The following is a 13074-nucleotide window of genomic DNA, read 5'->3' on the forward strand; positions in this document are numbered from 1 at the left end:
GAGTGCCACACACTGTTTGTACTGTATCAAGGACTTATGTCAGCTGAACATCCAATTTCAAGAATATGCTTCTCCAATGTTTGCAGCAGTTGTCTAAAATCCTCTTCACCTCGTCTACGAACACCTTCAAAGTTAGTTTTCAGCACAGACAGCCACTATTTTCGATTTGAGTGAATTTTTAGACATCTTTTTAATGTGAGTGAAAATATTCAAACTTTTCTAGTGTTATTCCGAACTCCTTATAAAAATAAATTAGTATTACATTTATACCATCATTTAAAGTATAATTCAGTACTTAACAACAAACAGGTGTTAGTTTTTAGGTGCTTTTATCATTGTACGAAATAATTTATTATCGTCTAAGACCACGTTTTTGAAAAAGTTAATAAACTTACAACACGAAAATACTCTTGCCGCTTTGTTGTAATAGCCACTTCTAATATAACTTCATATAAATTCACCCCTGTGTGATGAAACGGGTTAAACCGGTTAAAAATGTAAAACATGTTATTACAATAAAAAGTACTTGTTTTTTTTACATATTTCAGTTGATTTATAGTGCATAAAGTCGTATAGTACATTGATTTACAAAATTAATCTTTTATATTTTGCCTTGGTCTTAAATTTACCGATTGTATCAGTTCATCACACTAAAGTGAGTGAGTTGATTGATCATTTATTTTGATTGTGTATTATTTCATATGTAATAGTATTTATTGTTTATCAACAAATACAGTTAAAGTAAATACATAAATTAAAGGTGGCTTTTTTACATTATATATTTGTATTCTTTTACACAATTTCCGTCGTTCAGGCTCTTGTCGTAGCGGATGACCTGCTTATATAATCCAATAATCTTCCGCAAGGAATCATCCCTCAGTGAAGTCAACCGAATTTTAACTTCGTTGTGTTCGTCATCATCGCATGTGAAGCGCTTACCCCCGCCAAGGAATAACATGGCGAATCCAAGTTTCGTCACCAGAGGAAATTGTAATTATCAGACGCAGTTTGACAAGAGATGTCATATTACTGCCAAGTGGTTTTATTTTTCTCTCCCACTCTTATAACGAAGTTATCACCATAACTGATCGGTCCTATAAAAATTGAAAATATTATCACTAGACTGTAAGGTCTGATAATCAACAAGTGTAGTGCTGATCAATTTAAAAATGGTAATGTTCTCCATCTTGTGACTATCGAGGTTTTCTTCTCTTTTCGTCTTGTTTATCACACTGCCGATATGTGGTATTGTAGGTTTAGGACACATTAAAAGACACATTTGGACTCTTGTCAGGTTCTTTAGGATCTCCTACGTTTTCCCTTTAACATCTAAAGGGACAACTTGTAAGAAATTAGAAGTGGTCCCTTTTTACAACTAGGAGACATTTAGTTTTTCTAGTTGTGTCGAAAATGATTGGGGCATATTAACGGTCAATATCAACTTCTTAAAATATCCCAAATAATTAGTTATTTTTTAAAAGCTACTCAGTTTGGTACTGTGATCAGTGGCTCAAAAACAGATTTACATACAAAAACAGTTATGCCCAAAGTAAATCTTATTCAACAAAAACGTAATGTGTCACGATTTATTTTATGTTTGGATTATTTAAAAAATGAAATCTTCCGAAGAATGGAATAAAAAATATTTAGTTCTACAAAACTTAATTAAGGTTAATTGTCTATAAAGATTATTTTATTTATTTTGTAATCATTCACTTGACAAAATTTTATCATTATGGTTGAAGATGGGATTACTGACAAAATTTAAACTGGAATGTATTGACTTTGACGTAAATGTGGAAGTAATAACAATTAGGAGAACAATGACATCTGTTGGCAATCAGCAAAGTTAGTGTAGAGTTAGGATAGCTTGTGAGACAGATGAGAACAGACGCGCACATCGCTGTAGACAGGCTAGCCGGCAGGTTATTGTCATTGACTTACACATGCAGTTTTACAATGTCACATAGTACAAACTACAGTATTTACTTCTTTTCTGCGGTTGTCACGTACCATTAGCACTAGTGGCAATAGAAAGAATGAGCGGTTTGAAATTTGTTCACTCGGAAAATATTACCTTATCGTTCCTTTAGATTATAAATCTCATATTTAGACTTCAATTTGATTTAAATGACATCTACCAATAATAAATTTAAGATGACAAATATTGTAAGAGATATTGGTAATGCTAATGTATCTTTAGGTCCAGAACTGCTATTAAACTATCTTCTTGTCCGACTTAATACATCACTTTAATAAAATGTTTTTTATACCTTGTCATTTTGTCAAAAGTTTAAAGATATGTAAGATAGTTGAAAATAATTTCACGGAGTTCTTTGGGGTCGGAAATGCGAGATTACAGTTGGAAACAAAATATTGTTTCAATTCGTTAGGCCGATATTATAGGTAGTGGTTTAGATAGTCTAATACACCCTGTATAGACATGATGATTACAAAAATAGGCCTCCAAATTTCACTTAATCATTAAAAATCTTCAAATAACGTAATAATTCGTATATTTGAATATCCTAGTAAAACGCTTAGTTTGTTCGATATCAGTTTATTTCTAAATCTTGCATTATAGTATTTTCCTAATCAACCATTAAATATAAAAAGTTGCAATGTTTAACATATGCTCCAAGAAGAAGGAGAAGCTCCGATTATAGTGATCACTAAATACCATCTAGTATAAATCAAAACTGCAGGTTATCTGGTTTTGAGCATGATCTGTGTTTTCCATGTTATGTTTGGGACATAAATATATATGTATTAAGGTATAAATATAGTAAATTATGCATTATTTAGCAAACTTCATAGGGAGTATTTTCAGAGCAGCGTTAAATTTAAAATGATTGTATATTATAACTATTTTATGTTTTCTGTTAGTTATTCAAGAAGAAAGAAAAAAATAATAAATTAAGTAAATATAAACAATCTAAAAGCCACATCGTGTAGTTAGCTCAACATATAGATGGTGTATCGTAAAAAGTTACTTTTGAGATAGATGTTCCCATTGTATGACCATTTCAACCCAATATTTCCTGGGTAAAATACTGTGGTATGAAAATCTGATGCAAATTAGCTGATTGGATTTCATAGCCGCTACACCACCATTTTCGCTTTAGTTTAAAAGTTCCATTAAACTCCAAATTAAAACTGCTTATTTTCTCTTTTTCTTTGAATTGGCACATATGTACATGTTTCAGGAGTACCGTATATGTATATCGATCATTTGTGAATTGCATATTTACAGGAAATTGTGAAGGCAGGATAGAGCAACGTAATACATTTGAAAGTCACTTTTCATCCATACTTACTCTTTTGAAAATACATCGTTTTTTATTTGTATTATAATTGTCTTTTTACCATATCTTTAATGACCTATTTTTCTTTACCTTCTTTTAATTCTTTCACCTTCTACACATTATTTTCATTACCTTAATTCCATATAATAATCGTTTATCACTTAAACTACTGTTAGTTAATGAACTACTAAAATGTTTATGAACTTTATAAAGATTTAAATCTGTCTATGTTGTAAATAAAATCAACACATAATTTCCTACAAACCTATTAATATTTCGACCAGAACTATCTCCATCAATTCAGCTTAAACACTTTATTAAATGACAACTGAGCGGAAAGAAATTTATACTCGGTCTTTATTTATCAGTGGATACTTTAATATAATTTAATATATGTAATGTTTTGCATTGCGCTGGGAAACAGTTAGTTAATTCAACAATGTTTAAGCGTTAGTAAATTTTCACGAAATTATTTAGTCTAAAAAGCACGTTAACACACCTGGCATGTTAAAAATATTTTACTTATGGTTTATAGTTTACTTTCAGTTACTTACATTTTATTGGTTAATAATGAAAAATCCCTGGTGCACTGAAAAACTGAAATGGATTATTGTGTTAGGTCCTACTAACAATCATATTTTTGATCATTTACTATGATTTAAATGTACATTTTATTAGAGTAATAAAGGAGGAAATTTAAATTAATTAGAAAAAGACTGATAAAATCATACGAAATTATATAATTAGTTCATAATTCGTAATACTGTCATAAAGAGTATTAAAATTACGCTTTCACATTTTCTCCTATACATATTTAGCTATAAGGTTCAACCCTTAAAATATAGACTTGTTGCTATATCTGTAAATGAATGTTGACATGTAATATAAAAATAATTATATTTGTAATTTTATTTTAACAAAATTATTTATCATATAGCTCATCGTTATATTATAAAACTTACAATCATATGACTAGTAAGTCTATCATAGCCATACATTTATATTTAATGTTTGTGTTACTCGATAAGCAAAATTTGTATAAATGTAATTCATGGCAGTAAAATAATAAAAATATTTCCAAAATAATTGCGCAATTCCACATTATTTTCCTGAGATGTCATAACAGAAACCAGTGGCTTTTTTAATACTATCAAAATATTCTCAAATTTCAAAAATTTTAAAATAATATATTAATTTTAATAGATTAATAGACTCTGACTTCGACATAGAAATCAAATTTCTACACTGAGTTATGGAATTTCACGAAACACCTCCTTTTACATTACTATAGGAAATAAAGTCTATTAGTTCACAGATTATCTCGTAAATTAAAGAACACTTATAGAATTCTTTAATTTTTAACCGATTTCATTGTGTAACCTATTTTCATTTCTTGGAAAGAAAATAAGTTGTAATATAAATGCCTACATTTACATGAGTTTTTATACATCTTAAGTTCTCTTATTGCAGGTAATTGTTTTATCAAAAATAACTAGAAACAAAAGAAAACATTGTGATAGATATGAGCTCAGCCATAAATTCATATCTGTTTAACATAAAATAATTGGCAGTACAGATTAAACTATAAAATATAACACCATCTCAAGAGAAACAATGAATTTCACATAAAGTATAAAATTAATATTCGGTTAGTTCAATATACAATTGTCAAATATGTCTATTGACATAAATAGTTTTAAAATAATATTAAACGTTATTTGGTGTCACTAAATTTTAAATGTTATATACTTAAAAACACTTCAAATGTCATACTATATTAAATCTGATAATATAAAAGGGATCACACAAAACACTAAAAAAATCTAGAATACACACAATATAATAGATTCAAGACTTTTTAATATTCAATTGTTAATTAAAAAACAATATATAATTATTTTTTTAGGTAAATCAGGTTATCCATACTAAACTAAATTAATAAAATTATCGACATAATATAGTATTATTACTAAACTATTAATTTTAATATTTAAAATAATTAAAAACAATAAAGGCTACAGTTTTCACCTGGACATTTGTCCAGACACAGTATTCTTAAACAATTATATTGGCTTAAACCATCTTGTGGAACCACATCATGAGTATTAGTTTTCAGGTGAGGTGCCAGGAGTCAAAAAATAAATTAAGATTTACGAGTACTAAGCATGTTAGATATTATTGATATTTTTAAAATGGTTAAATGCTTAGTCATTATGATACTCGACTAAGTCTATGGTATGATACCGACTCTAAACTATACAGCTTCATCATTTGAGAATACGAATATGTGTTTTATTTTATCATATTTCTCACACGAATGGCTATACTTCTTTAAACTTGTCGTGAACATAAACCCAAAAGCAAGAAACCAACCCAATTAGTGGTGCACAAAGTCATACAAAGTGATGGAATATGGTCCCTGTTTCCGTAACCAAAGTCAAAGCTCAACTGATTCGAAACACATTAGCCAAAGATGAAACGCCCTGCTTCTGATATGGGGAAAACAGCAAGTCTTTAGTGTATGGCTTCAATATGGTAAGGCTATCTTTCAACGGTGCAATCATTTACACATTATTTCAGGCATGACACCGTATGGTTATGGTTGGGGCAATTCACTAATGTGAATGTTGAGTTTAGCTCCAGCTCCTTCACCTGACGTAGTATATTTTGAAAAGAAATCGCCTTTCCTTAAAAAGCTTATGTAATTAAACACATTTCAATTAAACTTAGAAAACATCAAATTTAGTTTTAAATGCTATTTTAGTGATATTAAGTATCAAATAATTATAAAAAGAATCACAACTTATTTTTTTTCCTTGGATTTAAAACTGAGAAAAAAGCTATGTTTTTATATTATGAAAGGATTAGCTTTTATTAAGCTTGATCGCGTTCTCAAATGACAGCTGGCTCAAATGACCATGTCATTAGTTTTGTTTAATTTTCGCACTAAACTGGTCAAATAATAGATTTGTGAATTATATTTTGACACACACATGCTACATTGCATTGTTTCCTCACACGCATTACTAGAACGGGAGATTTGTTCTTAGAAACTATTGCTCCTTGAAGATCCATATGTTTGACAGAGTAAAAAAATTACTCGCTGCAATAATCCCTTACTTATAGTGAATTAAAGAAATTCGCACGCAAAGTGTAACACTAAACTGTAAGGCTACAAGCGTACAATAAGTTTGGACACTTTTGCGATCCACAATTTGTGGTTTTGTAGCATTCTTCAAGAAACCAATCCTCTGTAATCTATATAGACTTTTGTAAAAGTGCATTACAACATTTGACTAAATGATTAGTTACTTATTTTTGTGCTAGACATATTTTTACTACGGTATAGATAATTTATAGTATGTTTCACACAAACTAGAAACAAACTATCACCACTTTTATCTAAGTAAAGGAATACTTTACATACGTAAAAAGTTGTAAAATATAACCCAGTTTAAAAAACTAAAATCTTCTTGTGAACTCTTTTGAATATTATTGCGTGATATGGCCACGCGTACAACTCTCGTGAGATCCAAGTTTTAAAAAATCAGTTTGTTCAAAGAGACTATTTAATAAAGAAATTCGACTTCCAAAAAAGTTATGTAGGAACTTTGACAGTGGTGGGCAGCGCTTGTGAGTACCCCGCTGTCACGACGTGTTAGAAAGGTGCAAAATACTCACGGTACGTGCTGAGCGGGGTCGCAGCGTAGACTGTGTGCCCTCCACCCGCATTCCCTCTTATACCACCCCACATGCGTACTCCGGCCTACCGCCTGCCCCGCACAGCACACCTACATACTCTATCATATTATTTCACTGACTTACATATTATGCGCTGTTGTCGTACGAGAAATGTGACGCTGTTGAGTGTCTGAGCACTCACATCTGCACTTGTTGCGAAACCACTTATTATTTTACTCCTAAGTTTCAATTTCAAAGCGGAAAACAGCACCCAGAATTCAAACGTATAAAACTATCCATATGCATGTAGTATGGATTCTAACATTGCTGATAAGGATTTAAAATAGCCAAGCTCAGCTTGCCAGGGCCTAGCGCTAATCTGACCTACAGAACCTGTTTCATGCACAATGTCTCATAATAACACTACATAATAATACCAGAACAGTACTGTACGCTGGATGAGATACTATGGTTCTCAGTTTAGTTATTATTATACGTATTAAGTGTTCAAGTGTTCAATCATATATGATTAATATAAAGTGTAAGTACTGATACTAATAAAAAACAACGGTCTTCTTAATTAATATTTTTGAAACTTAGCAAATGAAAAAAATATTTTCCTGAAAGAATAATACATTTTTATTTATACACATATATTAGTAAAACTAAATTATAAATCACATCACTTAAAAAAAGAAACAACCCGATGTATTTTTATTAAAGGTATTAAATTTAACTGAATTCGCAAAGCAAATTGAAATAAGACGTGTCCTATCATGGCCAACACGCCTTATGAATCTAAAAATGTTATTTGCATAATTAAATGTAAAAATTTCTCATAAGATTATATGACCTCAAGTACGAATACTTTGAGGGGGAAAATAATAGGAAATATATACTCTAAGTGCAAGTACCTAAAAAAAGTACAGGTACTTATAGCCTAAGTCACAATGATTCATTTTAAATTACTTATTTTAAATAACTTAAGTCCTTCAATTCTACCAACTTAAACAAGCTCACCAAACAGGAAAATATCACATTCACTAAACAACAAATAAATTAGCAAAAAAGTCGACATTTTCATGTAAGTACATGATTAAGAAGTAATTTGTAAAAAGTATATACACTCACTATTTGTTTACTTTAATTCCTTTTATTTGTGTTCCATTATATTATATATTTCATACAATGTATGAACCTGAAGACGGAAATTATCAAAATATATATATATCAAATAATGTTTATATACAGCAAATGTTCTTTTATGATGACAAAACTATTTACAGTTTGAATTACAACTGAACATTTTTCACATATGATAGTAATAAATAGATTATTTTCTTCTGCCATTACCAGTAAAATTATCTTGTCAATAAACTAACAAGAATACATAAACTAACTAGTTACTTGTGGTAAATAATAACAATGATGAACGCTTAAGCCTGAAACAATAATAACAACGTGATGGTTTAACAACTACATTATAAAAATATCACAAGAGAACATGACATCTTAGGTATTACATCCATAACAGTACACAGTTTCATAGGGATAAGCCAGAAACTATGTACTGTTATTTTAAATAACTTAAGTCCTTCAATTCTACCAACTTAAACAAGCTCAATATCATTATAATAAGAAGCCCCCAATACAATGTAATAACCGTATGGAGAAATAATACAATGAAATATTAACAAATATATATATATATATATATATATATATGTATGTATGTATGTATATAAAACTCAGAGCAAGTGTATTAATAACGAAGGACTCTCAAACACAGAACACGTTTTGAAGCGTAAAAAACAGTAAAAGTATCTCACCATTTGAATTATAAAATAACAACAGTAAATTTGAATTTAAATTTAACTTAACACAATTATCTTTTATTTAGGCTAAACAAGATTATTGATAATACACTATATTAGGTGGATCTATGTCAAACTCACCCAGTACATAAACACCAGTATTCATTTACGCTGCATCCCCCACACTCTACTTTCAGACCCACAATCAACACACACCGAGCACCGATGATAACAACAACAAATACAGTGATATTAAAGCGTTTCCAGGTTCCTGATGAAACAAAATAATCAGTAAAGAATACGATCACAGTCGAAACTTAATTTTTCTCCGTTTAGATTGAGCCACTGTGCCCAGATATGCATTAGTTGGCAGAATGATGCCTGAATTAGAAAAGGTTCTTGAGTCTGGTTCCAACAAATACTTGGAAGATGATAAAGCTCAACAGCCCCAGACAATCACTAATACCATTAGGTAATTTTACTGTTAAATTAACAGTATTTCTCGAATTAAGAGTATCGTATTTTTTTCAGCAATTATCATGAAGAGAAATATAAGATTGTGTGTTTTCTTCTTTCAGCCACAGATGTAAAACTTAGCTGCGTCTCATTGGCAGATAGCTGGCTGTATTAAAATTCTCTTTGCAAACTAACATTCTTACAGAATATATTCTGCACTCTCCGTACCATGTGACAGAGGGAGGCATAGTTAGGGCTCCAAACTACTGAGTAATTCTCCAAATCCTTTTGTACAGAAAAAATAAAATATCTATCTCAGAATCGGTTTTGGTCAACCTACATAAAAATCCGAGCATCTGATTAGTTTTAGAGCAAGTTATTACGTCTTGAGATACATCTCAGGTGGGAGATTAATGGTGAGAGTAACCACTGAGATAAATGATCCTTGACAGATATCTTGCTTTGGTGGACACGGTATTTTGATGTGTATGCTGAATTAAGATCAAGTGAACATAATAACAAAGCATTTAGAAGAATTTCATTTTATTTGATTTTTCACCACACTACTTTCTCGACACTCTCAGGTTAGTTTTCTGATGCAAGCTGTATTCAAACTGTTTTCTTACTTCTTGGTGTAAACCTTTATATCGAATGAACGTGATAACCAAGAATGTAACAGTATTTAACGTTGATTAGGGTTTCACCATAATACTGCTTGACCTTTCTCAACTCAGTTTGCTGTTATAAGCTATATTTAAGCTGCCTTTTTACAGCTTGGTGATACAAAACAATCTTCCTCTGCTTGGATAGCACAACTTCAGGTATTAACGAAAAGTAGGTTAAGCTGTATGAACAGAATAGTTTGGTTATATGATAAATGAAAATTGTTAATTAACGAAGTATCCATATTGGGGCCTTGAGGAACACCTGTTGTAGAAGCGAAACCTCTAGACATATGATTGTTCAGCTTTTAATGAATAGTTCTGTTGTCGATGTAATTAAACCACTTTTAATGATATATATTTCAGAGCCGCAGCTACATCCTTATCCACAGGGGCCGTCCTAAAATTGCCGCCTTTCCCACCGATCAATTCCGCCAATTTAAAAATTATTTTTATCCGTCTTCTAAATTATCTTGTGAATAATCCAGAAGTATTAAATAATAATTATTATAGTCGCGGTGTTCTTTACCAACGATACAACTGAAGTTTATAAGTTGTTTATTAGAAGGATGAGGACACACCAAACTATTTATATGTAACTTTTTATATATGCAGTTAAATTACATCATTAAAAAAATCACAAAATGTTAATGTTGCCATTATTAAATATTAGGACATTAATATTATTTACTACTTACTATTTTCAAATTTTCACAATACAACAACCAACATAACTAATATTTGACATTCTTTAAATTCAATACATTCCAAAAGATGTTTTTATAAACGAAACGGTCACAATGTTTTTATAAAAGGCACAATAGACTCAGCATGGAAACTTTATAGTAAATTTCCACGTGATAAAAAAGAATGAATATATTTTAACTTAATACGATTTACTTTTTAAGAGTTTGGCTGCAAATATTCGTTATGTCAAATAAAATGTTATGCTCTTTAATTGATATAGTACTTAAATTTGTTAACTTTTCTAGATTTAAGCTATGCTTATATTGATTATGTCAAATGAGATTTTTACGCTCTTTAATGTTAAACTCATACATTACTTTTAAAAATGTGTTAATCTGTTACATAGTACTTTTTAATAATGTTTAATTTATTTCAGCTTGCTCTCCACCAAAGCGACAAAGTCCCTTTTTGAAAATCTTCTAGATAACTGTCATCCAAATTCTTTGCTCTGATTTTAAGCCCTTTAAACCTATTTCGTTTATTTGAGTGACATATCCCAACAAAACACCGAGCGGGGCGCGATCACGGCCAAAAAGAAGGTGGCACTCTCTTATACTGGACGCACACTAAAGGGGCAAACCGTCTGAAGCAAGTATCGCGAGTCATTTTATCGAAATAATTTTGACAGTTTGCTCCTCCGATATGTGCCCACCTCTATTGTTAAAGTCAGCCTAACTTCAACATAACTACACCCCCGCTTTGAGTCAAGGGGCTGCTGCAGAGCTTGTCTCCCCTTATTTCAAGGTGACATGACTGAGATATAGTGTCCCCGCTGTCTATCCTCATGGTTCTCAAACGGAGGCGGCCCCTATTCCCAAACGTACCCATCCTGAATATCCTATCACTTCGGAAGCAAGCGTAAAGGTACGTTTTGAACCAAGTGCAATAAGAGGTTTCTCTACTTTTTGCCCTAAGAGAACAAAAATATGTTAATGTTTTGTCAAATTTAAAAATATTTTAGAAATGTTTATAGTTAAGGTTAAACATTTCAAGAAACATAAAGAATTTTAAATCTAAACTATTTTAATAACTCTACCCTTTTATTGTAAATGTGTATAAAATATTATAAATTTGTTGAAACATCAACATGTATATGTTAACAATTAAAATTACTAGTAAGATTGTGCCGTTATGAATTTGAAGACGGGCATATAACAATTGAATGTCTATAGCTTGTAACCAGGCGCGTAATCAAACCGGTTTTTTCAATCAACAATTTCACCGGGGTCCCACCACACGTCTATTTGAAGAGACCGTGTCGACAGATAGAAAGGCTACTAACATGTGACGGGACATGACAGGACCCGTCCGAATATCGTATCCGGGGCTCTCCATAGCTGAGTACGGCCCTACATGTAAAACCTATACTAATCTTGTACAATAATTTTATCTTAATTGGATCTCAAGTTTCCGAGTTATGAATTTTCAAATTGCAGTTTGGTGTAATTTATAATTTTCTTTGTATGTCTAAACGCAGAGGTCTTTATATGTCTACAGTTAACGTTCAAACGTCAAACGTGAAAGAAGCGATTCGCGCTGGGACTGAGGAAACTCCTATATTTTTGCCGCCGGGGCAAACGACCCCTCCTGCAGCCCCTCTAGCTACGACTCTGATCTACTTATCCAAAGTACAACAAGTTTAGTAACCAAGTGGGTGATTAATTTGTTACTGAAATCAACTGAGGGAATATGAGACAACCATGCACAAGATCAAATTCGATTCCCTGTCAGAACAATCACCCAACTGAAATAACTCTTGATTAAGACCAACCATACAACGTCCTTAAACGAATCTTGCTGAATCAAACTTGATCTACAGTTATCGATCTCAAACGTGTGCCAGAATTTGGTATTTACGCAGGTAAACTAAATTTGGAAGACTACGGAATTATAACGCCTTCTAGTAGTTTATTGAACAAAATTGACAATGGCTACAGCAAACAAATTTTACATTCTTTAGAACAAGTGCTCGGATTAATTCAGACCCATAGGACTTATTTACATCCAGTTTATCAAGCTTTGTCTTCATTTTAACGTTATCTATAGAAAAAACAACAACATTTTAGATTAGGAGAGATTAACTTCAAAGGCAAAATAGGAGGTAATCACTAAAAGTATATGTGAAGTAGTCTTCAAACATCTCGATCATTTCAGGCGGATGATGTGTTCCTTTTAGGGAGAAACGCAACAATAGGAACAGTACCTTCAACTTTACAAATTTTTGTATCACAGAATATATTTTATGACATTGTGCTGCAAAACTGGTAGACTGAATCCTTGACTGGGAAAAACAATTACTGTATAATAAATATGATACAGTGTTACTTTATAACATCTAGACGCATTTTTAGAAGCATTAGTTCTCCTTAGAGAACCAACGTGAAAAAGTAACGTCACTAATACATTTGG

At 31.3% G+C, this 13074-nt stretch overlaps 1 protein-coding gene across 3 annotated transcripts in view; it reads right to left on the reverse strand.

The window, feature by feature from the left end:
• Positions 1 to 7022, reverse strand: part of LOC124369079 (RYamide neuropeptides-like) — a 142598-nt gene extending 135576 nt beyond the window's left edge. Inside the window, exon 1 of one of the 3 annotated variants that reach the window (XM_046826798.1) lies at positions 6987 to 7022. The gene's annotated coding sequence lies outside the window, so the exon portion shown is untranslated. The remainder of the gene's footprint in view (positions 1 to 6986) is intronic. The other 2 variants (XM_046826796.1, XM_046826797.1) reach the window with 2 other exon arrangements.
• Between the last annotated feature and the right edge of the window lie 6052 nt (positions 7023 to 13074).

Source organism: Homalodisca vitripennis, chromosome X (assembly GCF_021130785.1).
Source record: "Homalodisca vitripennis isolate AUS2020 chromosome X, UT_GWSS_2.1, whole genome shotgun sequence".
In the NCBI taxonomy this organism is placed as follows: Eukaryota; Metazoa; Arthropoda; class Insecta; order Hemiptera; family Cicadellidae; genus Homalodisca; species Homalodisca vitripennis.